This window comes from Dysidea avara, chromosome 6 (assembly GCF_963678975.1).
Source record: "Dysidea avara chromosome 6, odDysAvar1.4, whole genome shotgun sequence".
In the NCBI taxonomy this organism is placed as follows: Eukaryota; Metazoa; Porifera; class Demospongiae; order Dictyoceratida; family Dysideidae; genus Dysidea; species Dysidea avara.
Window position 1 is genome coordinate 32921556 of NC_089277.1, and position 23418 is coordinate 32944973.

The 23418-nt window shown below is 39.3% G+C and overlaps 1 protein-coding gene and 1 pseudogene across 1 annotated transcript in view; one reads left to right on the plus strand and one right to left on the minus strand.

Moving 5' to 3' along the window:
- LOC136257925 (probable serine/threonine-protein kinase DDB_G0271682) overlaps positions 1 to 23418 on the minus strand; it is an 84241-nt gene that overhangs the window by 49600 nt on the left and 11223 nt on the right. The gene's annotated exons all lie outside the window — the stretch shown is intronic.
- Positions 5005 to 7675, plus strand: LOC136258370 (ATP-dependent DNA helicase RecQ-like; annotated as a pseudogene).

Below are 23418 nucleotides of genomic sequence, written 5' to 3' on the forward strand. Positions count from 1 at the left end.
TTTTGGGGTGGGTTTCCTTCTCTGAGACATAATGAAGTGCGTGATCTAACTGCCAATTTACTTTCCGATGTTTGTAACAATGTTGTCATTGAACCCCTCTTTCTGGTGGGACCATTCAGCTAACCATGATGACAACGCAAAGCTTGACATTGCAGCTAATGGTTTTTGGGGAGGACGATTTGAGAGGTCATACTTTGATGTCAGAATTTTTAACTCTAGTGCACCCTCAAGTTAACTCCTACATTCTGCATACCGACGTCATGTACCAACAATGGGTTCATAAAGTGGAGAATGCATCATTTACTCCTTTAATTTTCACCACTACTGGTGGGATGGGTGATGCTGCTACTCAGTTTTATAAGAGATTAGCCAAACTTTTGAGTGCTAAGCACAGTATTTCTTATGGAATAGTGATGGGATGGCTGAGATGTAAATTAAGCTTCTCTTTGTTGAGTTCTGCAATTATGTGCATTCGTGGTACCAGGTCCAGTTTGCGCTGTCCCATTGCTGAGGCCCGTATTTAAGTTCACTTGTATTTCCTTATTATGTACTGTTTTATCTTATGTAAAAAAAAAAAAAATTTGTGCTTTGCTTGATACCAAACAATACATTCATACAATAAGATTTTTCCATTTCAGTTGTTATGTCATATTGCATGGAAGCCACTGATTAACTCTCTCATGCTTTAAAAGGTCAACTGAAATGGAAAAATCTTGTATGATTTTATTGCATGAACGTAGGGTCCCCAATGAAAAAATCGACTTTCACTAAATAATTTCCTTACTAGTGCAAGATACTTAGCTTGTTGTACTGATATTTGAACCACTACAAATCAGAAGCTGCGAGTCTTTTAGATTGAGAAATCAGTACATTGTATTTTTGCTGATTTCGTGATTTGCAGTAAAAACATGGAATTGTAAGTGCAGCTTCTTGCAAAGGACTGAGTCGAACTTTCTTATTAGCTGTATGTTATCTTAAGTTGTTGTGCTGTGCAAACATGCATAGTAATGGGTAAACGTCTAGCTGGGTGGCTTACAATGGCTCGTTTTTGTGTCTGCAAAATCATGAAAATTGTGTTTGAGTTACTCTGGCTCCTACCACGAGAGAAGCCAGACCTTCCTCACAGCATGGTCATGCAACTGGATGTTCCCTCAGTCTATAATGTAAGTTTGAAAAGAATCTTAAACTGTATGCTATCTGGCTGGTGACGACAAAATAATACGGCGATTTTACGAAAAATAATGCAGCCCACTGCTTGTTTAATTGAAACTACTTTACTAATTATGGGTTAATTGCAACACTAACCACTTACACTTTAAATATATAAAACCGGATGGCACGAAGCTGCAGCTGCTTTGGTGGCAGAGATCGCCGACGGCTAACATTGGCAATAAAATATTTCAACATCCCCAGCCAGATAGCATGCATACATCCTTGGATTCCTTCCATCTTTGCAGTATAGACTAAGTAAGCATCCAACCATGTAACCATGTGGTGAGGAAGATCTGGCTTCTCTCATCATAGATGGTAGTGCGTTCAAAACAATTTTTTTACGATGCTGCTTTGAAGAAGACAAACTTGTGCAAGCAATACAGCCAGACATTTGTCAATAACTATGCACGTTTGTGGAGCATAGCAAGCCTAGATAACATCTAGCAAATAAAAAAGCTCAAACCATTTCTTTGACAGTAGCTAGAATTTGACCCAGGCCTAGCTTGGTCAGTTTCTAGCCCCGGTTTCTAGCTACTGTCAAAGAAATGGTTTGAGCTTTTTTTATTTGCTCGGTGTTATCTAGGCTTGCTATGCTCTGCAAACGCGCATAGTTATTGACAAATGTGTGGCTGTATTGCTTGCACAATTTTGTTTTCTTCAAAGCAGCATTGTAAAAAAATGGTCATACATACATAAGCGTATAATGTGAAAAATTGTCTTTATGCTTATTGAGAAGATTTTACGCCAATCACTTCTTTATACCTAAAGGGAAGATTTTACACCAATGTTCTCATTAAGTACTTAATGACAAGCTTCTACGCTAAAGTCATTGGCGTAAAAAGCATTATGGAGTCACTATATGCACTACACATAAAGGGAAGATTTTATGCCAACCACTTAAAATTCACTAATTACAGGATTATCCTCACCAACACTATAATCACATGATCCACACTACTCAAAACTATCATGTGATCTACAGCAACGTGACGTTCACATACTGTACACCTCCGTGTTCCATCAGCTTACATACGTAGCACTCCTCACAGTTCTTAACATTACCTCCCTGATATGCTGTTGGATTGTTAACCCGCTAGATGATCGCAGTCATGGCCACTGTCTCAATGTTCACAGTGTGCTTTACTAAGAATAAGTACTTCATGCGCATGCGTCATGTTTGGCATGATACTAATTACATATACTGTATACGCGGTTGCAGTTGTACAGCGCTAGCAAAGAGGCTAGCAAGGTGTCAGGCTTTCACCTTGCATTCATTTACTGAGCACTGTGGCAGTGACTATGGACCTAGAGTGTGTTAGCTGTGGAAAAGGCAGTGAATTAATCTATTGTAATGACTGTAGTGAAGACAGGTGTGATGAGTGTCATAGCCTTTGGCACAAACATCCAAAGCAAACTTTTCACACTTTTCAGTTACTTATTACTGTAAAGCATATATATTAGAGTACCTTACAGGATGTTAGCCCCAGCAAGCATGAGGATGAAGCTATTAGCAGCAGCAGTGTCGAGTCTCAGGGCACGTTAATGGTAAACATTGTACTGTATACTGTATAATGGATTATAACGTTTTTCAAGGAATGGTCTCAGATAATTACAGAAAATAGTTAGTACACTGATGAAATTTATGCTTCACGTGCTGAGAATTATTGGAGTTACAATTCATCAGTCACAACAACTAGTCTAAGAGTTGTACTGATTTAAGCCAATAATTAGCTGTTTTACCATAATCAGTAGTGGGCTGTGGTGCTAGCCTATTCAACATCTGCAGGTGCAGTACCACTGGAGGCTGGTGTCAAAGGCTCTGGCATGTACTTAGCTAAATTGTTATGTTTCGTGGTAACCACAAAGCCAACCCTGTACATGAACTCATTACAATGCATTAACCATAATCATGTATTCATACCCTAAGCATGACATGTTTTTAACACTAAAACATTTAGCTAATAGCATTTTTGCAACCGTTATACGTATACATAGGGTAAATTTCCCAGGTATTTTTATACTGAATTGTGACCAGTGAATTTGTATGGCAATTGCCATGATTTTTAATGAACTTGTAGCATAGCAGGTCATAGAATTAAAATTTTCTTCAATTTTGATCCTTCATCCATATACGTATAATACTTTTTGTCATGTTACAGATACATTGTGGATTAATATACAGCATAGTTTGTGTTAATGTACCATCAGGATGTACGTATTAGTTTCATGAAAGGTTTTATGGTATGCATTGTACCACTCCATCCTTTGATGTGGTATTCATGGGTTCAGCAGTAGTCACATGCAATTATGTTGCAAAATAAGTATATATTCATTTGATGAATGCATAAATGCACATAGTTGTTTATCATACAGTACGGAGAGTAACTGTCTATTAGAGATCATGGAGGTTTGGACTTTTCTGGAAAATCTGCCTCACAATGCCTTACTATCAGATGTCACTTCAGCCCTACTGGTGCCTTTTGGGATACCACAGTACATACAATGTACAAATCATGGACCTACCTTTGTCCTCCTTTGTGTCCCATTTCTTGTCATTGAGTATACAAGGTGTTGATTTGTGGTAGCACATATGGCTTCCTCTCTGTTGACAGTCATAAAATGCATCCATGTTTTCTGTAGCACTGGAGAGATGTTTCTTGTAGTCATCTGTAATGCTTTGTAACTAGCTGAACAACACGTACATTATTATGTGGGTTTAATAGACGAATAGAATAGTGGTGACCATGCACTGTTAATTGAATTGTCAATTGCCCTACAGTGGACATCTAATCCCAACTGAAACCATGATATAGACTGAATTTAGGGATTTAATGTCCATTAGTATTTCTGCAGGTATAGGCAACCTTCCTTGTTTAGCCACTTTTACTTGTTTCACTCATCCATAATCCAACTTAAAAATTCTTTACTTTCCTTCTATAGTAGTATTTGTTAAGGTTAATAATTATATAGGCAACCTTCACCACTTTTAGCTATTCCTTTGCTTCACTACTTTTTGCTTTGATCGCTATAAAGTTCCTAACTTTTCCTTCTACTTGTTTGTTTGCTTACTTTTTATAACAATAAACCTGTGCATATCGCATTAAAAAAGGATGGTACCATAAGAATAGGCATCCCAACAATCAATTATGTAACGGAAAGGGAGGTGGCCATCATACTCTGTTTTCAGCTATGCTCCTTCCATTACACAGCATTGCAAACAAAGAACAGTATGATAAGCATCTGATAAAGCAATGTCGAACAGTGAAGAAATCAAGCCCATAGTCTTATCCATTGTCAAGTTTTGCTTGGCTAGAGACATCAGTTAGTTAGTCAGTGCGTTAGTTAGTTTAGTTAGTTAGTTAGTTAGTTAGTTAGTTAGTTAGTTTAGTTAGTTAGTTAGTGGGTCAGTGAGTCAATCAGTCAGTTGGCATAAAATTATGTTGAATAGAAGTTGTTTTTTTTAAATTCTATAGAAAAGGGTTTGGGGCTGGTCTGATTACATTTTTGGGTTTGGCTTTGACTAACCAATGCTGCTAAGATGTCATAACAAAACTGAGGCTGATACAAGGGTAATATTTTTGGCTGGAAAGAAAAGCCCACTTCTTGATGATCTCTTCTATCACACTGTATGATTACAATGCCACAAAACTGCTTTACAGCCTGATTGCTGTAAAATAATGAGCTCATCTATGTTTAAATGAATTATTATGTCACGGACTTCAAAATGAATTCAGCAATTACCCATGCTTCTTTGTGATATAGGAAAAGACATTCAACAACAGTTGCAGTGATATGGATGAATTTGATGTATTGCTCTCGTCTTATGATCTAGATGGAGCTGCTAAAAGGTGTGTATTTGCTGAATATTTTCATTTAACTCATTTCAAAGAGTTTCAATGTCACATAATTGATGCGGTTTTAGAAAAGAGAGACTCGTTGGTTATTCAACCCACTGGCAGTGGTAAAAGCCTGTGTTACCAATTTCCAGCTGTTTATACAAAGTGATCGACACTTGTAATTATACCAACTATTAGTCTAATGCAAGATCAGACACACGAGTGGGTATTTCTGTTGTTTACTTGGGATCAGCTCAAGCAGATCCCAATGCTGAAAAGAAGGTATTCGGTGCTGATTCGAGTGTAGCAGTGGTTTTTGTGAGCCCAGAATGGTTGTTTAGTGACAAAGACAACCATGTAAAGGTTCAGGCACTAAATGCAAACAATCAATTGGGTCTAGTAGCTGTAGACGAAGTGCATCTCGTCTATGATTGGCCAGACTTCAGACAATCATACAGAAAATGTGAAGAATTGCATACATTGTTTCCCAATGTTCCTCTGATGGCTCTCTTTCTGCTACTGTTGTTCCTCAACTAGAGGCAAAATTGAGGTCTTTTATGCACGATCCCTTAATTGAGAGAAGTTCAGTCAATCGCACGAACATTTACTTGGCAGCTAAAGTATGTAATTTTAAAAGATCAGATGGCTTCAAAACAATCCGTTTCATTGGACTCCAGAGATTTCAACAATTTTGCAGATCTCGTAACAGATTTGGTTAAGGGGAAATGTAGTATTATTTACACAGATTTTGCTTGTTACGTAGGACCTATTGTTTTAGCTTTGAGGGACAGGGATGTGCTGGCTATTAGATATTATGGCAAAATGAAAGAATCAGAGAAGAGAGAAGCCTACATCAAAAGGAAAGGTGAAGAGATCCAGGTGATTGTTGCCACATGTGCATTTGGGCTTGGTATAAATAAGAGTAATGTAAGGTTTGTCATACGGAATGGTTTGCCTCCATCTATCAGTGCATGGGCACAGGAGTTTGGGAGAGCAGGAAGAGATGGTAAACAGTCTTATGCGTACATTTTCTATAATGATAATGACATACAACATGTTGGGTACTGGGCTAGTGACATTGATGATGCCGCACAACAGTTTAGTGTTGCCTTGTCATTTTCTTATGCTCATCTAGCAGGGGTATGCAGAAGAAAATTGCTTCTCCAGTTATTTGGAGAAGAACTCTCTGACATTACTTACCCCAAGCAATGTTGTGATATCTGTGATGAAACCATAGGTTTGCTCAAAGACAGAAAACCAGAATTAGCCTTACTTATACAAGCTATTGATGAATTGAAAAGTTTAGGTGAGGTGAAAATTACTGAATGGTTGAGGGGTGGAAATGTTGCTTGGATGCAAAATATTGTCAAGGCAAATCCTTCAGCATATGGGAAGAGTCCTCATGGGCTATCTAAGGAATGGTGGGGGCGCTTTATTCATCAGTGCGCTGCAGCAGGATATATTCTACGTGCAATTAAACCAGCTACTTTTGGATCTGCAGCTACAACCATTCAAGGAGCGTATGCAAAATTAGAACCAACATGTAAAGGAAGAGATGCGTTGACCAGTCAAGAGGCAGTATTGCTTTCGCAGTTGAACGTGCCTAATGAAAAGTTGCAGACATCTGTGTCTAAAACAGCTGCAACTCAGAGCACAAGAACAGGAAAAGGAAAGCATATGCTTCCAATTCTCAAGACCCTACTATGTTCCAGTGAAAATTGGGTGCTTTTGCAAACCAAGGAAAGGTACCAATATTCAGGTTGGCATGATGAAAGCACTGCTGGAAACATATTGTACTTTGCTGAAAACATTGAGTCTTTGCCCCATTACAGTGGTCCACATTTTTTGTGGTCAGACATTCAGCTAAGTAAGAGCAGTGCAACTAAAAATAATGTGACAACGATGACTAGTACCATGTGGCAACAATAACTGGTCATTATTAAGAACAATGCATGCTTATATATTGTGTGTATTTTACACATCAAGGTGTCAATGATCTTTACAGGACTAATTACAATATACAAAAATAATGTTACCATAAAATCTGTTACTCTGCTATACTATGTTACAATAACTTTACGATGCAGATTAATTCATAATCAGAACATCTACACTATTGGCTTTCACGGTGCAATGGGGTCAAAAGGTGTGGTCAATGTGACCATGTTTTGCCATGATCATTCATTAAAAACAACTGTAAGCAGCATCCAACAGCTGAGTTGATTTTTATGGAAGGATGTGAAGTAGAATTTGTCTACATTTTCCCCCATAACACAGAAGACCAAAGGAGGTGGATTGGAGGGTTGCTTCGAACTACTGAGGTGGCACCAATGCAGAGTTTACACAACCATCCAATTGGACAAAGCTTGAGCCACAAGCTCCCTACCAAGGTAGATTCAGATATTACCAAAACTTTGGATGACAACCCATATTTAACCACTCGTCAATTATAGTGTGGCCAAGGTTTAGGATATCGGCCTGGATCTGCTGATCTTTCAGGTAGCAGTTATGACCGTATCAATTATCATACGAAAAAGATTGTTAGAGATACTTGTGTTGTATCTATTGTTCTTGGAGATATGAAAAAGATTGCAGACAAAATAGATGACAGAGATGCTATCGTGTAGTGACAGTAACTCGATCTTAATATCGCACACTCACACGTGTTTACACTATCAGTTACATTCACGTCATACACAATTATGGCCTAATACAATCATAAATTATTATTGTCAGTCTAGTGTTACACTTGCCCCTCCCAGAAAAAGCTTGTCTACAAGCATGTCATGGAACATATCGATCTGGTGGCCTGTGATGTCTCTGAGGGTAGCATGGAACTGATTCGGAAATATTATCTGATGATGGCAGAATAACATGTTCAATTCCTGGTGGTGCCCAGTCACCTCTAGCACAGGTATCAGCACATGTATTAGCATCCTCAGCTCCATGTGTTGTACACTCTTTCACATCTGGAATATAACGGTGTCTCAGTCTGTTAGTGTGCACGACCTTAGTTTGTTTACTATCATATATTTCAATACTGACAGGACTCTTCACAGATTTTACAACCCATTCCCCCTCCCATCAAGGATCCAATTTTCCTGCAGTTGGGACAGAGAGCCACACAGGGTCTCCTTGTTTAAAGGATGGGGTACTTGTGTGTTGATCATAATGTAATTTTTGGTTACGGGCTGCCAGGGCAATGTTTTTGTGGACAAAATCTTGCAACTCTGCTAGTCTAGCTTGGACTGTTACCAAGTATGTGTAAGGATCAAACGCAAGCTGCTTTTCTCTTTGGAAGGTTGATGGGTCTCTACCATAGAGCAATAAGTAAGGAGAAGTTCCTGTTGTAGTGTGGCATGATGTTTGATATGTATACAGCACATGGGGAAGGCACACCTCCCAGTCACTATTTGAGGTAACATATGCACGAAGCAACTGGAGTAACGCTCGATTAAAACGCTCAACCATACCATCTCCTTGTGGGTGGTAGGGAGTGGTACAAGATTTATGAACACCAATGGCCTGTAGGACTTGTGCAAAAATGGTACTCTCAAAATTGCGATCTTGATCAGAGTGAATTCGAATGGATAGTTGTGGTCCATATGTGCAGAAAAATTTTACCATTTCTGTAGCAATACGATTAGCTGTTTGGTCCGGAAGGGGTATAGCATCAGCCCATTTAGTGAAATAGTCTTTCAGGACAAGCAGATATCGATTATTGTTAGTTGAGAGCGGGACCTGCAATATATCAACAGCAACCATTTGCCATGGTTGGCCAATCGGCATATTCTGTAGTGGAGCACGTGGAGGTAAACTAAGTTTGGATTTCTGACAAATAGTGCAGTTCCTGCAACAGTGCTCTACGTCCCTTGCCATGCTAACCCAGTAGGCATTCCTACGCAGTCTATCTAAGGTTTTTTCTATGCCTAGGTGGCTAGCAGTGGGTATATCATGGCTTAGGGTCAATGCCTCTTGCTGGAATGAAGGTGGAAGAATAGGCACTGTTACAGCTCCTTCCAAAGGCCCAAGGGAGTATGTTCGACACAACACACCATCTGCAATTGCCAATTGTTTCCACAACTGTTTGTACCTACGTAAGATACCTCGATTGAACGTGGTATCACGAGGCACATCACAGGATTGCAGTCGTGCTTTGTGAACAACAGATATGATGGGGTCCAGCATTTGAGCTTTCTTCAATTCTGGTAGTGAGTAATGTGGTAAAGCTACAGTAAGTGCACATGAAGGTGGTGGCAACCGTGACAGTGCGTCAGCATTGGTGTTGGCCGAGCCCTTCCGATGCACGATAGTGAATTTATATTCTTGCATTGCTAGGGCCCAGCGACACGACATACCCTCCATCTTTTGTGCAGATAACCATTGTAAGGGTTCATGATCAGTGTGAATCTGAAATATTCTTCCCAAGAGATAGTGACGACATTGTTTAAGGGCAAAGACAATAGCAAGACATTCACGTTGTATGATGCTATAGTTATGCTCTGAGGATGTAAGAGACCGGCTAGCATATACTATCACATGCCCATATTGTTCTAAGACAGCTCCTAATCCTATGGCACTGGCATCCGTTTGTAGAACAAATGGTTCAGCTTCTTGGTGAAAACAGGGGTATGCAAGAACAGGGCTTTGTACCAAATGAGATTTTAGGGTGTCAAAGGCTTCATTACATGCTAGATCCCAAGTAAAGGGTACATTCTTTTGTGTAAGAGAGTAAAGGGGTCCAGCAATATTTGAAAAATTGAGAATGTAATGTCTATAATAAGAAGCTAGACCAAGGAACTGGCGGACTTCTGTTGGATTTGTTGGAGTTGGCCAATCTGTGATATCTTGAACCTTACTGGGGTCAGGCAACATTCCCTGGCTGAAAAAATGTGCCCTAGACAGCGCACACTGGGTAATCCAATGTGGAATTTCGTACCCCGAAGTGTTAAGCCAGCATTTTGTAGGCATTGAAATACAACCTTTAAGTGCTGGGCATGTACCTGAACATTATTTGAGTGGATTAAAATGTCGTCAAGATATATAGTAACAAAGGGCAACCCATGCAGGTCTTGTCCATAAGATGTTGAAATGAGCTAGGGGCACCTGTCAATCCAAAGGGCATCCTGCAGAATACGTATAGTCCCATACCAGAGCCCGGGAAAAAAGCTGTTTTCTCCCTATTAACAACATTAACGGGCAGCTGCCAATACCCGCTCTGTAAGTCAAGCGTCGAAATATGGTGGACCCAGTAAGTCGGTCTTGCATTTCATCAGGAAGTGGCAAGGGGTACGAATCCTTGGTAGTGCATTCATTCAACTCTCTGTAATCCACTCATATTCTCAACTGGCCTGACTTTTTGGGCACAAAAACAGCTGGAGCCATCCAGGGACTTTTGCTACGAACAATAATACCTTGCTCTAGCATGGTCTGAATTTGCTGGGTTACTTCACTACGAAAATGTGCTGGGACACACCTGGGTGGGACCATCACTGGATTGCCTACAGTAGGTATGTAGTGGTGTGTACTATCTGTCATGCCAGGGGTGGTGCAAAACAGTTCTTTATAACCTTCCAACATAAATTTAAGCTGGGAGTTTGTACATTTTGGAAGCTCAAACTGAGATGACTTTTTATAGTCGGGGATGGCACACTCATCTACAACGTCAACTTCTGGCTCAGTAATAAGGGATTGTAACATGCACACATGGGCTTGATTTTGGCAAACATCTTCATATATTGGAATAACTTGGGACAATGCAACAGGATCTGTAGATGGGAGAGGGTCAGGGGATTTCTTACAGACAGCAACTGGGGTTTGACTGAAATCCAGAATTAGCCCATTTTGTTGTAAAAAGTCTATTCCCAGAATCACAGATGTGACAAGTTTCTTAACAACCAAAAAATCATGGAACACATCAAACTCACCAAGCCATACTTTTGCCCTTATGTGTCTGAGAATCGGCAACTGATCTCCCGAGGCTGTCACAAGACGCAGTGGCCTAGCTTAGGGTGTATCAACAATGTTTTGCATGTTTGATAGTGTATCACACTGCACCAAAGGTACTGACGAACCTGAGTCAAGCATAAGATCCACTGCAACACCACCTAACTGTCCCTTTACTATGGTCGCTTGAGATTTAACTACAGCTACTGTAACAGTCATAACATCCATCAGGTCAGTGTAAGGGCTTATTGATAGGGACACCTGTTGCCCAGTGCAGGCGTCCCTTGCTCGTTTCGCTGATACCAGCAATTTCTTGATAGGTGTCCTGGCTGGCCACAGGGAAAACACAGATGATTCCTGACAGGACAATCACGTTGTACATGTCCAAACTGGTTGCAACTAAAACAGTGTGGTCTGTTCCTGGGTAGTGGTTGGTTAATACTCCTCTGACGTGTTGACAACAAGGCTACTTGCTCTGTCACAACTGCCACCTGATCCTTTAGCTGTCGTACCTCTGATAGTTCATTGGTTGGTTCTTCAATAGCAGCAACAGGTTGAGAATCCACCGCCATCAAAAGCCTTGCATGTGTTACTGCTGCTTCGAGGGTCTTTACTTCTCCGGACACTCTTAACTGCCGAGTTATAGCTTCTGGCAAGCCAGCTACAAAATGGTGCAACAACAGTAGGTCTTTAGCTTCTTTATTCAGTGACAGAACGGCCGTTTCTAGCTGCTTCTTGAGGTCGTGGACGAATACCGATATTGCTTCGCCTGGGCGTAACTTTCTTCGGTGAAACTCATCCAGCGATACGAACCCCATGGGAATCACTGCCGACTGTATCTCCTTCTTAGCGATAGTGTAGTCGTCTTGTTGTTCTGTCGTGAGTTCCAGCCAAACAGCCAGTGCCTCCCCTTCTAGCAAGGTTGGTAGCTTTGCTGCTTTCACTGCTGCATTCCATCCATTGGCTCTCGAACAGATCTCAAATCGTTAAAACCAATCTGCTGCATCATCACCCAAAATGGCTTAGGTAAACTTATATGATGTTCTGCCATACTGACTAAACCATCCCCTGCTACCAGTGTAGTGACAGTAACTCGATCTTAATATCGCACACTCACACGTGTTTACACTATCACTTACATTCACGTTATACACAATTATGGCCTAATACAATCATAAATTATTGTCAGTCTAGTGTTACACTATCAATGAAGGTTCACATGAAATACCAGCAGCTTACAAAAAGATTGGAAGGCCATATAAGCGAGATTATGCTATTTCTGCTACTATGACATATCAATTCATAATGAGCCCATTAATGAGCCAACTTTTAGCTGGAGCTGACTTTGTTGAAACCGAGTCTTAACCGACACAACGTATAATGAAAATTCTTAGCTGGCTTATTTGTTTAATGCAACCATTTTCGACTACAAAACCATAAAATGGGCTATTGTAGCCCGAATGAGAGGAAACAAAGAGTCCTCTGAGTTTTATCGGTTAGCCTTTAAGTTGATGTTTGACACATGCCAAAGGGATCACCCTAATTTCAAGGTGGGCGAAAGCTTACAAGGCATAATTGTTGATTGGAGTGATACCGAGGCTAAGGGGTTACGTGAGGTAGTTGGTGAAGATACAGCTGAATGTGTGTTGAAGGGTTGTAATATGCACTGGGTTAGATCTTACCAAAGAGTTGCTGAAAGAAGTAATGCTGGTGTGCTAAAAGAGAACAAAAGAGCAGCTATGGAAGCATTTTGCTTAATCTCAAAGCATATCATGATTGTCAATGAAAGGCAGTATGTCTTGCAATTATTTAATGTGTTGCGTGACACATCAAAGCTTTAGTTGATCCAGCACCTTAGCATACCACTATCAGAAGAACAGATTGCAATTATCTCTAAGTGTAACTGGTCAGGTGCAAGTAATTGGGTTGAGTGGTGGACAAGGCCGAACCACCTAAGGATGCTTTGCAAACCATTCACAAAGATAACTTCCTTGAATAAGGCTCCATGAAACACCAATGGAGTGGAAAGGGCAAATTCATTGGCCAAAGATGGTGACAGCAAAAAGAAATCTTTACATTGTGCAATGCAATCCCTTTATGAAAAGGACAAGATTTTTGCATTGCAGTACATTGCAGCTGATGGCGGTTCTAAAATAACATACCGCTCTGATGCATCTGAAGAACAGCGAATGAAAGCTGCATGTAAAAGAAAGGCGCGCTAATTTGCTAGTAATGACAAAACAGCATCTTTGAGACCACCTGATAAGAAGCAGTACTTTGAAACAAAGTCACAGCCACCGAAAAAGGCTAAATGTAAGCATGACAGTAAAACTAGAACGTGTGTAGAACTATATTTAGGTAATGGAGAGAAGCATGAAGTAGAAGTTTGCTATAATGATGGTATGTGGTACAGAGGATGGCTATCTTTCAACATTGATACTGGGAAGTGGATTGTAAAGTTTTATGATGATGATGAGACTACAGAAGTTGACTTCCCAGATGAAGATGTCCGACCAGTTAAGAAGTAAAATATCATGATTAAAAACTTGTCAGTGAATATAGCAAACAGGCGATGGTGATTTAGTCTGACATTGCTACTGTTTTTTAACGATTAGTAGGCAAACACAACTACACTGTATTTACATGTTCAGAAATGAATCATCCAGGATGTATTTATTACACAGTGGTAAACACTCAGTCTGCTAATAGAGCTCCAACAAGTATTTGATTAACTATAATATTATAGTGAAATTGTTTATTAACATATAAAGTCAACGAGTGCATGTTTGGTCAGAAATTTTATCACTTCCCACAAGTTTTCCATCTGATTGTGGATTTACAATAGACTATACAAAGATTTATCTCAATAAGCAAATTTTTATCTTTCTTACGATAGGTGTTTAGGTATCTAGATAATCTTTTTATATTCACATTGCTGGTTTCATGCCATTGTAGTTTAGCCTGGGTTTATTATATCCACTGGCTGAGCAAATAGAAAGTCCATTCCAGCTAAAATTAGTATAGCCATCATAATGGCTTTGCAATAATGCATGCACTACTTATTTGTATAGTCTTTTCTTCTTCACCTTTATCCTGGATGAATTTCTGGTTTCAAGCCTTTGAAAACTTTCATGCAATGATGATCTGAGTACGTAATTGGCATGGTTGCTGAATGGTCTGCTACCCCTAAATGATATGTGCATAGTATAAGCCAGTGGTGAGCTACAGTTACTCAAAAGTTATAGACCATTACTGTACACATATCTACAAGCTACAAGAATACAGATTAATCAAGTTTATGGTTTCAAATATGCTACTATAGTTCCAGTAAAAAAAGATAGCCTGGATTCAGGGGCTAAAAAAGGGCTATAGTTGTGGCCAGAAAGCTAGTTGTAAATGACCTGGTTAATTTTCTTTTTAAATGGTGATTGCACTAGTTGTAAAACTTAGACAAAACAGTCCGCTGCACCACAGAGAAGTAGCTATTAATTATTAAGACTTTACAGCACAAGTGCTGAAGGTCTGTAGGACTCCTGGTCCTATAGCCTATAAAGTTGTATGTTTGAAATGGTGGAGAAAGGAGAAAAAAATCCATGACTGGAACTGGGCAGCCTCGAACCTGCAGCCATCTGATTAATGCTCAAATGCTTACAGGAGTATGCCAGGTAGTCAGGATGTCTTCTTGTGAATTCATAGGAAGCTTAGAGAGTGACTTTCTTATCTCAAAGTACCCCAAGTGGAACTAAGTGAATATTTATTTTATTTATTAAGACTTTACAGTACAAGTGCTGAAGATCTGTAGGACGCATGGTCCTACAGCCTGTTTAAGGTTGTTACAGAAAGTTTATGTTTGAAAAGGTGGAGAAATGAGAAAAAATCCATGACAGCCTCAAACCAACAGCCATCTGATTAATGCTTGAATGCGTACAGGAGTTTCAGTCTGCCAGGCGGTCAGGATGTCTTCTCCTTGTTAATTTCAAGTATATAAACTCAAAGTTGGTATACCCAGCTATGTGTTGTGCATCATAACTCTTGCAGTTCACTAAAGGGCCCAGGGATTTGACTAAAAGTATCTCAAGATCCAAACTTGAGATAGCCATTTTCACCATTTTTTGACTTTGTCTTACAATCCAACTACATAGTTAATTTTCTTTCTTACAGCCAAATATAAAATTGAATTGCCTTAAATTGCAATAAACAAGGCTTGCATTGTGTACATAATTATTTACATAGTTTTTATTTTTAAACATTAATTATTTAATAGTTATACCATGGTCACGAGGGATTTGTCTGATATATATGACCAAGCCCGAGGGTGCCGGCATATATATCAGGCAAATCCCGGGTGCGGGCATATATATCAGGAAAATCCCGAGTGGCCATGGTATAAGTAATATATACTACTCTGGTATGCTCACCTAATAGGTGAAGGAAGACAAACCTGCATTCACCACATTACTTTTATAAAGAGGTTTGCAAACATCAATTGTGGGCACAAAAATGAAATGATTGTGGGTTTCACTGATTGTAGTGATACCATTTTAAACCAAATAACCACATTGCGGATGAATAAAGCAACCTAAGGCGCTCAATTCTTTTTGCTTCACAACAATGCCCCTAACTAAACCAACATGTTTAACTCAAACCCACAATACAAAATTTTAAGCAGCTCTAATTCAAGCCCACAATGCAAAACTTTAAGCATCTCTATTATTATAAACAATCAAAGGGAACTAATGTTTTGTGGCTGCCTCAGCATCAAAGGCAGTCGTGGTTAGGGCAATACACAGGGCGATATATAGATATCTCCATGTGGTCAGGGAAATATGTGATATATAATCCTGTGGTTTCCTTTGATCTGAGGTGTCAAAGTAGTATATAGCAATATGTAACACTTTCACACCTCAGATCAAAGGAATTCTTTATGCTACAAATGTGATGTGGCACCTAGATGTTGCACTGCTAAGTGTGCTGACAACTCATTACTGCATTCCACAAACTGTACGGCTTTAATGCTTCTTACTATTGAATACTGTAGTAAAATGTATATGAAACCTGTATGACCAACATCCACTTTACATTGTGGGCTTCAGTGATCTCCTGTGGCCTACAATTGAGCCCTCCTGTGGCTCTCAATTGAGACCAACCGAATCCCACAATCAAAACTGTCTCATGGTGATAAGGTTTCTTATACATTTTGAAAACCATACATCTTGCATTACCTGATATGTACGCACTCGCCCTCGGGCGCTGCGCACCCTTGGGCATCGTGCATACATATCAGGCAATGCACTCCCTACAGCGTTACAACCATTACATACACCCCCCACTTCCTAGTTTGGCTGAGATATCAGAGAGTATAAAAAGCTGTATGGCTTCATGTGACCCTGTATTAAATGGGTAAGGCCATTATGAAATCTCTTTGCCTTTCATCTAGTAGTTAGTTTGTGGAGATCATGTGATTACAAGTGTTGGTGGGGATAATCCTGTAATTAGTGAATTTTAAGTGGTTGGTGTAAAATGTTCCCTTTATGTGTAGTACATATAGTGACTCGATAATGCTTTTTACGCCAACGACTTTAGCGTAAAAGCTTGACGTTAAGTACTTAATGGGAAGATTGGCGTAAAATCTTCTCTTTAGGTATAAAGAAGTGATTGGCGTAAAATCTTCTCATTAAGCATAAAGACAATGTTTACCAATATACGCCAACATCTGCATAACCAAAAAACTGTTTTGTACGCACTACCATATATGACGAGAGAAGCCAGATCTTCCTCACCACATGGTGACACAGTTGGATGCTTACTTAGTCTATACTGCAAAGATGGAAGGAATCCAAGGATGTATGCTATCTGGCTGGTGATGTTGAAATATTTCATCACCAATTTTGGCCGTCAGCGATCTCTGCCACCAAAGCAGCTGCAGCTTCTTGCCATCCGGTTTGATATATTTAAAGTGTAAGTGGTTAGTGTTGCAATTAACCCATAATTAGTAAAGCAATTTCAATTAAACAAGCAGTGGGCTGCATTATTTTTGTAAAATCACCATAATATTTCGTCGTCACCAGCCAGATAGCATACAGTTTAGGATTCTTTTCAAACTTGCATTATAGACTGAGGGAACATCCAGTTGCATGACCATACTGTGAGAAAGGCCTGGCTTCTCTCGTGATAGGAGCCAGAGCAACTCAAACACAATTTTCATGATTTTGCAGACACAAAAACGAGCCATTGTAAGCCACCCAGCTAGACGTTTACCCATTACTATGTATGTTTGCACAGCACAACAAATTAAGATAACATACAGCTAATAAGAAAGTTCGACTCAGTCCTTTGCAAGAAGCTACACTTACAATTCCATGTTTTCACTGCAAATCATGAAATCGGAAAAATACGATGTGCTGATTTCTCAATCTAAAAGACTCGCGGCTTCTGATTTGTAGTGGTTCAAATATCAGTACAACAAGCTAAGTATCCTGCAGCAGTAGTAAAGAAATTGTTTAGTGAAAGTTGACTTTTTTCATTGGGGACCCTAATGAATGCATTGTTTTGTATCAAACATTGCACAAAAACATCATTAATTTTGAATAATTCAATTATGCTGATATTACGACATATTTGTCACCACAAATCCTTATTATGTCACATATAATTATTTTTGTGATGTCACTGAAAGAACGGAAGCGGTTTCGTTATATGTATTAGAATGACAGAAAGTGATAGCTGCAGCGTATCTTTGATTGATGACAGCGATTGTGACGATTCCCAGTCAACAACATCTTTTGTATTCTGTGGCTGGTGAACAACTGTTGTTGACTGGACCGTCAGAAATGGTGCCCTATCGCTTTGTACCAGTGTACAAGAATCTTTTGGTCCGGCTGTTGGTGGTTGAAAGAGAGGAAACAGAGGTAGATCGTGAAGGAACTATTGATTGGTAAGCTACGTATTGTAAATGATATGAACTGTAGTGCAAAGTGTAGCAGTAACTACATGGTGAGTTGCATTATTGTATAGCTATATAGGGAAATGAGATAGCTAGCTACCCATGGCTATGTATACTGGTATATATAGCCTATGGCATAGCTTTGTGGGCTAAGCTTCACTGCTCATAACTGCTCTGTGATAGGGATTCGGAAATTATGCCAGCATAATTTCGGGCATAATAGGTATATGTGGGAATCAGGAATTATGTTAGCATTTTGAGGTGATAATCAAGACACACGATAGTGTGTCGTGCGACCCAAGAAGCCGGCGCGCCACACTGTGAGTATATTGACAGGAAGAAAGAAAACATCATTTTCACACTATTGTATCTCGGTGATCCCTTATCCGATTGGAACCAAATTTGCAACAGAGTTGCCCGCCAGCCAGGGGTGTCAACATACCAAATTTGAAGGAAATTGCTCCAGCCATTTCCGAGCCATTTCGAGCCATCGTTCCAGCCATTTCCTTTAAGCATGCCAGGCCAGCTGCCAAATTTTAGATTTTTTTACTTCGTTTTTTTTCTTTGTGATTTCGAACACTTGCAAAAATTGCTATAAAATGCAAACACAGCTCCGATCACCTTGACATTTGGCACACAGAAAGGGAATCCAAAGGTAAATTCTAGCATCAAATTTGGTGCAAATCCGATGAATGGTTCGGGAGTTATGACCGATTATTCACGTAAAACAAGATCGATTTGTTGTTACGCTTAAAGGGTAAACCGCTGCATGGAATGAGTTGAAAATTGCTATGCAGATGGAGTAACCATCGTAGGAGTGCCTTCTGGTGGTTTGAAAGGAATCGAGATAAAGACCATGGAGATATGACACAAAACCCAACCTGTGTCACAATTACGTGATCGATTTTTATGAATAAAAAAGTAATAGTTTTTACGCCTACTAGGCAAGAGCAATGAGCTGAAAATCGGTGTATAGCTGGAATAATCTTCATAGAAAGTCTTTGGAGTAGTACAGAAGAATCGGATTACAAACCACTTAGTTATGATTTGAAAGCCAACTCCGTGTAGCAAATGCGAGATCTAGATTCTATAATAGAACAGTCACCCTAATAGAGCATTCAGCTAATTTATTTACTCCATTATAGAATTCTATTACATTACAAGTTATTCTCTAGGGAGTTCAGCTGCAAACAGTTAATCTTATAGACAGTTCAGCAAGAAGCAAGTCACCCTATAGAGAGTTCAGCTACAAATACATTGCTGTAGTGATTCAGAACATTACACAAAAGCAACATGTCTGAGAGATTATCACATGCCCTATATTATGTGCCTAGCAACATGTGGGCTAGCAAATACTTTTACAAGCTGCAGGGAGGTGTATTGGGCTTGTTTGTACCAGTGAACACTACATTTCTCATGTCACAAGCAGCTCAGTTCTAAATAAGTTAGACATCGAAACACAGGGTTCCATGGAATTTAGAAGTAGTGCCCTCGCTTTGTTCATGTACCACAACACAGGGCCTTTCAGGTTATTAAATTCCATAGAACCCTGTGTTTTGATGTCTAACTATTATTTCAGAGGTGGTGACACACCCGCACATTTCCAATCATAGCCACATGCAGATGAGATGGAAGGAAATATACTATGGCTTTGCTAATAGCTAATGAATAGCCCAAAGCAATGGTATTGACAGTAAGTCATCCAAGTATTTGATGTACATAGGATTAAAGGTGGGTGCCCGAGAATACTTGAAATTTGTCCAAGAATACAGGACTTCAAGCAGCGACTTTGATCTGGTCTAGTACAACAACCAAATAAGAGTTTAGGCTCAAACATGGAAGACTCTAGTTGGGCTTTATGCAAAGTCAATTTTCATAAGATTCTGTTCAGCAGATTACAAGAACAAGTGTCCAAGTATCAAGACACACGATAGTGTGTCATGCGGCCAAGTACAGCCAGTGTGGGTGCACAACAGACAAGTGTGCATCTTACAGGGACCAAGACAATTCCGCTTTCACGCATCCATAGCTTCATAATGGCTGTACAGAAATTAACTATTTTTGCTGTGAAACCTCCCTCAGGGTGGGGAAATTCCCATTTCAAATTTGAGCTGAATCCATCAGGCCATCACTGATATATGCACCTTCAAAGTTTATCTTAGTTTCTTCATATTTTTCTTTATCTTCTTTTCACACCATGCTTTAGTCGATTTTCTTCACATTTGGTGGGCTGTAAGCATGTAATGTAGCACATTAACAGTCCAACTTTTGTACACTTTGGATAAAGAACAAGGGAGTTATATGCAAATTGTGAAAAAATTGATAGAGATTTTTTGTCACGACCACAGGGTAAACCGTTTGAAGGAATGACTTGAAAATCGGTCTGTGCATGGAGTAACCATCATAGTGCAAACCTTTTGTGGTTTGAAAGAAATCACTCTAGCAGTCATGGAGTTATAACAAAAGCGCCAATCATATGTAAATATGTAGGGTTTCCACTCAAAATTGGAAGGTGCTTCATTATCTTGTTTCTGGAGATTTTAAGGTGGCGCTGAAGTAATTATGTGAAGCCGTACAATGCCCATTTGTCACTATTAAAATTAGCCCACGTGCTTAATTAGCTATTTTAGGGTGGTGGAGAACTCTGCTTGTGAACCATGTAGTCTACATTTAAAGGGTTCTTATGATAGTCTTTAATGTTGTAGCTTAGCATGCCAAGTTCCGTGAAATCACCCGCTTTAATTTTGTGGCTATTAAACTCTGAACTTACGAGCCGATTTTAAAAATAACTCACCCCAGAAACAACCTAGCGCTAAGCCGCCTTGGCTCTTATGGTTTCTCACCTTGTAGAACAACTCTATGGAATCCTTTTTAACGATAACAACGTGGAAACTGGTTAAAATGCAAACCCGCATTTTTCAACAAGTGATATCACACCCGTCAACAACGAATCGCGAAAAATCTTTCCATAGCCCTGTAAAGAAACGCTTCACCAGTGCCTCTGCCAAATTTTGAGAGTCTATGGTAAGTAAATATGGAGTTATTTCACGAATTGTGAGATAGTGTAACTGGACAGGGTGCGCTCCGTAAAGCAGTAATCACGCGATGACAGCTGGTGTTGTTCTCTGTGAGTTTTGACAAGGTGATGAAGTTAGTAGGTGAATATCGTTACTTGTATCAGTAATAGTAGCCTGACAGTCTGATAGAGCTGGTTCTTTCAATATTTCGAAGCGCTTCGCTTTGTTCTATTAGTTTTCCATGTTTTTCGTACATGACCACAAACGTGATGTCCCATTGGCCTTGTAAGGCTTCATTTCATTACTTCAGCGCCACCTTAACACAGATTTACCCTTAATATAAAGCAAACAAGTGCTAATTTGTTATTGGAATGTTTGCAACAGTCGCTATCAACACTTTAACGTATGTAAATATCCAAAAAGTGATCACGTGACTAAAAATCCCTTCATATAGGATTTCCACTGCAAAATAAGATGATGCCTCAGCCTTTTTCATTGTTTCTGATGATTTTCATGCAGGTGACCTTAAGATAGAGCTAATATATTAGTAAACTGTTTATTAGTTTCAATATCAGTGCAGTTTTAACTAAAACGCCCAAAAAGTGGTCACGTGGCCAACAATCCCATCACAGCTATACAGGATGCTAAAGCACTAAAAGATGTAGAAGTCTTCATTATAACACAAGAAAATAATTATGTGACCGAATTTTGGAAAACCTTTGATATACGCACAATAGTACTTTTGTAATAAAAGGCAATTGAAACTATTGGTAAAAAATGCAAGCTCCAGAAATAAATTATGCAAGTTTTTATCGCCTCACTGGTGGGTGAATTAAGCCTCCAATGGATAAATCCTGGGCACCATCGTGTTCGCCTGTTCATAGGGAGTACAAAACTCTTTATTTCATCTCCATACACAAAAGGAATTCAAAGTTACAGACGTTTGTTTATGTTGCGGTGACAAAAGAATTTATCAATGATTGTTTTCAGTGCATTTTCCTTCCTTCTCGAACTCAGAAGCATGCCTGGAGAAAAAACTATACCTTAGTGGATGCACAAATTCATGGTGAATGCAATGAGTGAAGATTCAATTCTGTACGCCATTGTATCAGTAAGTTATGATAGTTTACGTAAGCGCCTGTAGATTATTTTCTCAATAGCTTCTGTACTTATCAATTTATTTGCTCATCCGGCTGTCTAGTGCTGTATTTCCAACCCTGCTTAACTTATGAAGCTGAAACTTAGCTAGTCCATTCCTCTGTCTCTGTAGAAAACAAAGAACAAGTAAAATTTATTGTATATTAATATAACATGTTTTAACAACACATAAAAACAAAATAACAATTGTTCTAATCAATAAGAATATGGCTCTCCACTAAACGCAGCTCAGTGGAGACAGCGGGGAGCTCTGTTGACTGCAGCTTTCTGCTCCCACGAATGGCCAGTACAGTAGAGCGTAATAGTGAGAATGATAAAGCACAGCGCAAAATGCATTTTGAAAATTGTGCATATATTGATGATTTTCTAAAATTAGGTCACATATACTAATTGTGACTTCGGTCACCCAAAAATACAATAATTTTATAATAAGCTGCCCAATTCAACTATTATGATATTTTTGGTCATGTGACCACTTTTTGTACGTTTTTTTGTGTGAAACATATGCTGATACTCAATGCTATAATAAATTAGCACTTGTTTGCTTTACATTAAAGGTCAGTGTGTGTGAAAATCACCAGAAACAACAAAAAGTAGCACCTTCTTATTTTGAGTTGGAAACCTTAAAATGTGCACAATCAAGTTTTGTTAATAAAAAGTAATACTTGCTACACCTACCAGGCAAACTAGTTAACGGAATCAGCTGAAATCAGGTAGAGAGGTAGATAAATCATTTTAGAGCGATCTTTCAGTGGTTTATAAGGAATCAGATTAAAATCCACTGAGCTACAGTATGAAAGTGAACTAGGTTTAGTAACTGCATGATCGAGATAATCTAATAGTGCAGTCATCCTAATAGAACATTCAGTAAGTCACTCTATTAGAACGTTCAGTTACATCAAGTCACCATGTAGAGAATTCAGCTAACAACAAGTCCCCCAATAGGGAGTTCAACTACAATCAAGTCACCATTCAACTAGTATAAAAACAAATAACCCTGTAGAGCGTCCAGTTACAAACAAGTCACCTTGTAGAGAGTTCAACTAAAAACAAGTCGCCCTGAAGACAGTTCAGCAGCAAACAAAATACTCTGTAGAGAGTTCTTCAAGTCACCACGTAAAGAGCTCAGTAGAGATCAGCTAGAAACAGTTCACCCTGTAGAGATCAGCTAGAAACATATCACCCTGTAGAGAGATCAGCTAGAAACAAGTCACCATGTAGACAGTTCAACTGGAAGCAAGCCACCCATAGAGAGATCAGCTACAAACAAGTCACCCTTTACAGAATTCAGCTACATTTCATAGAG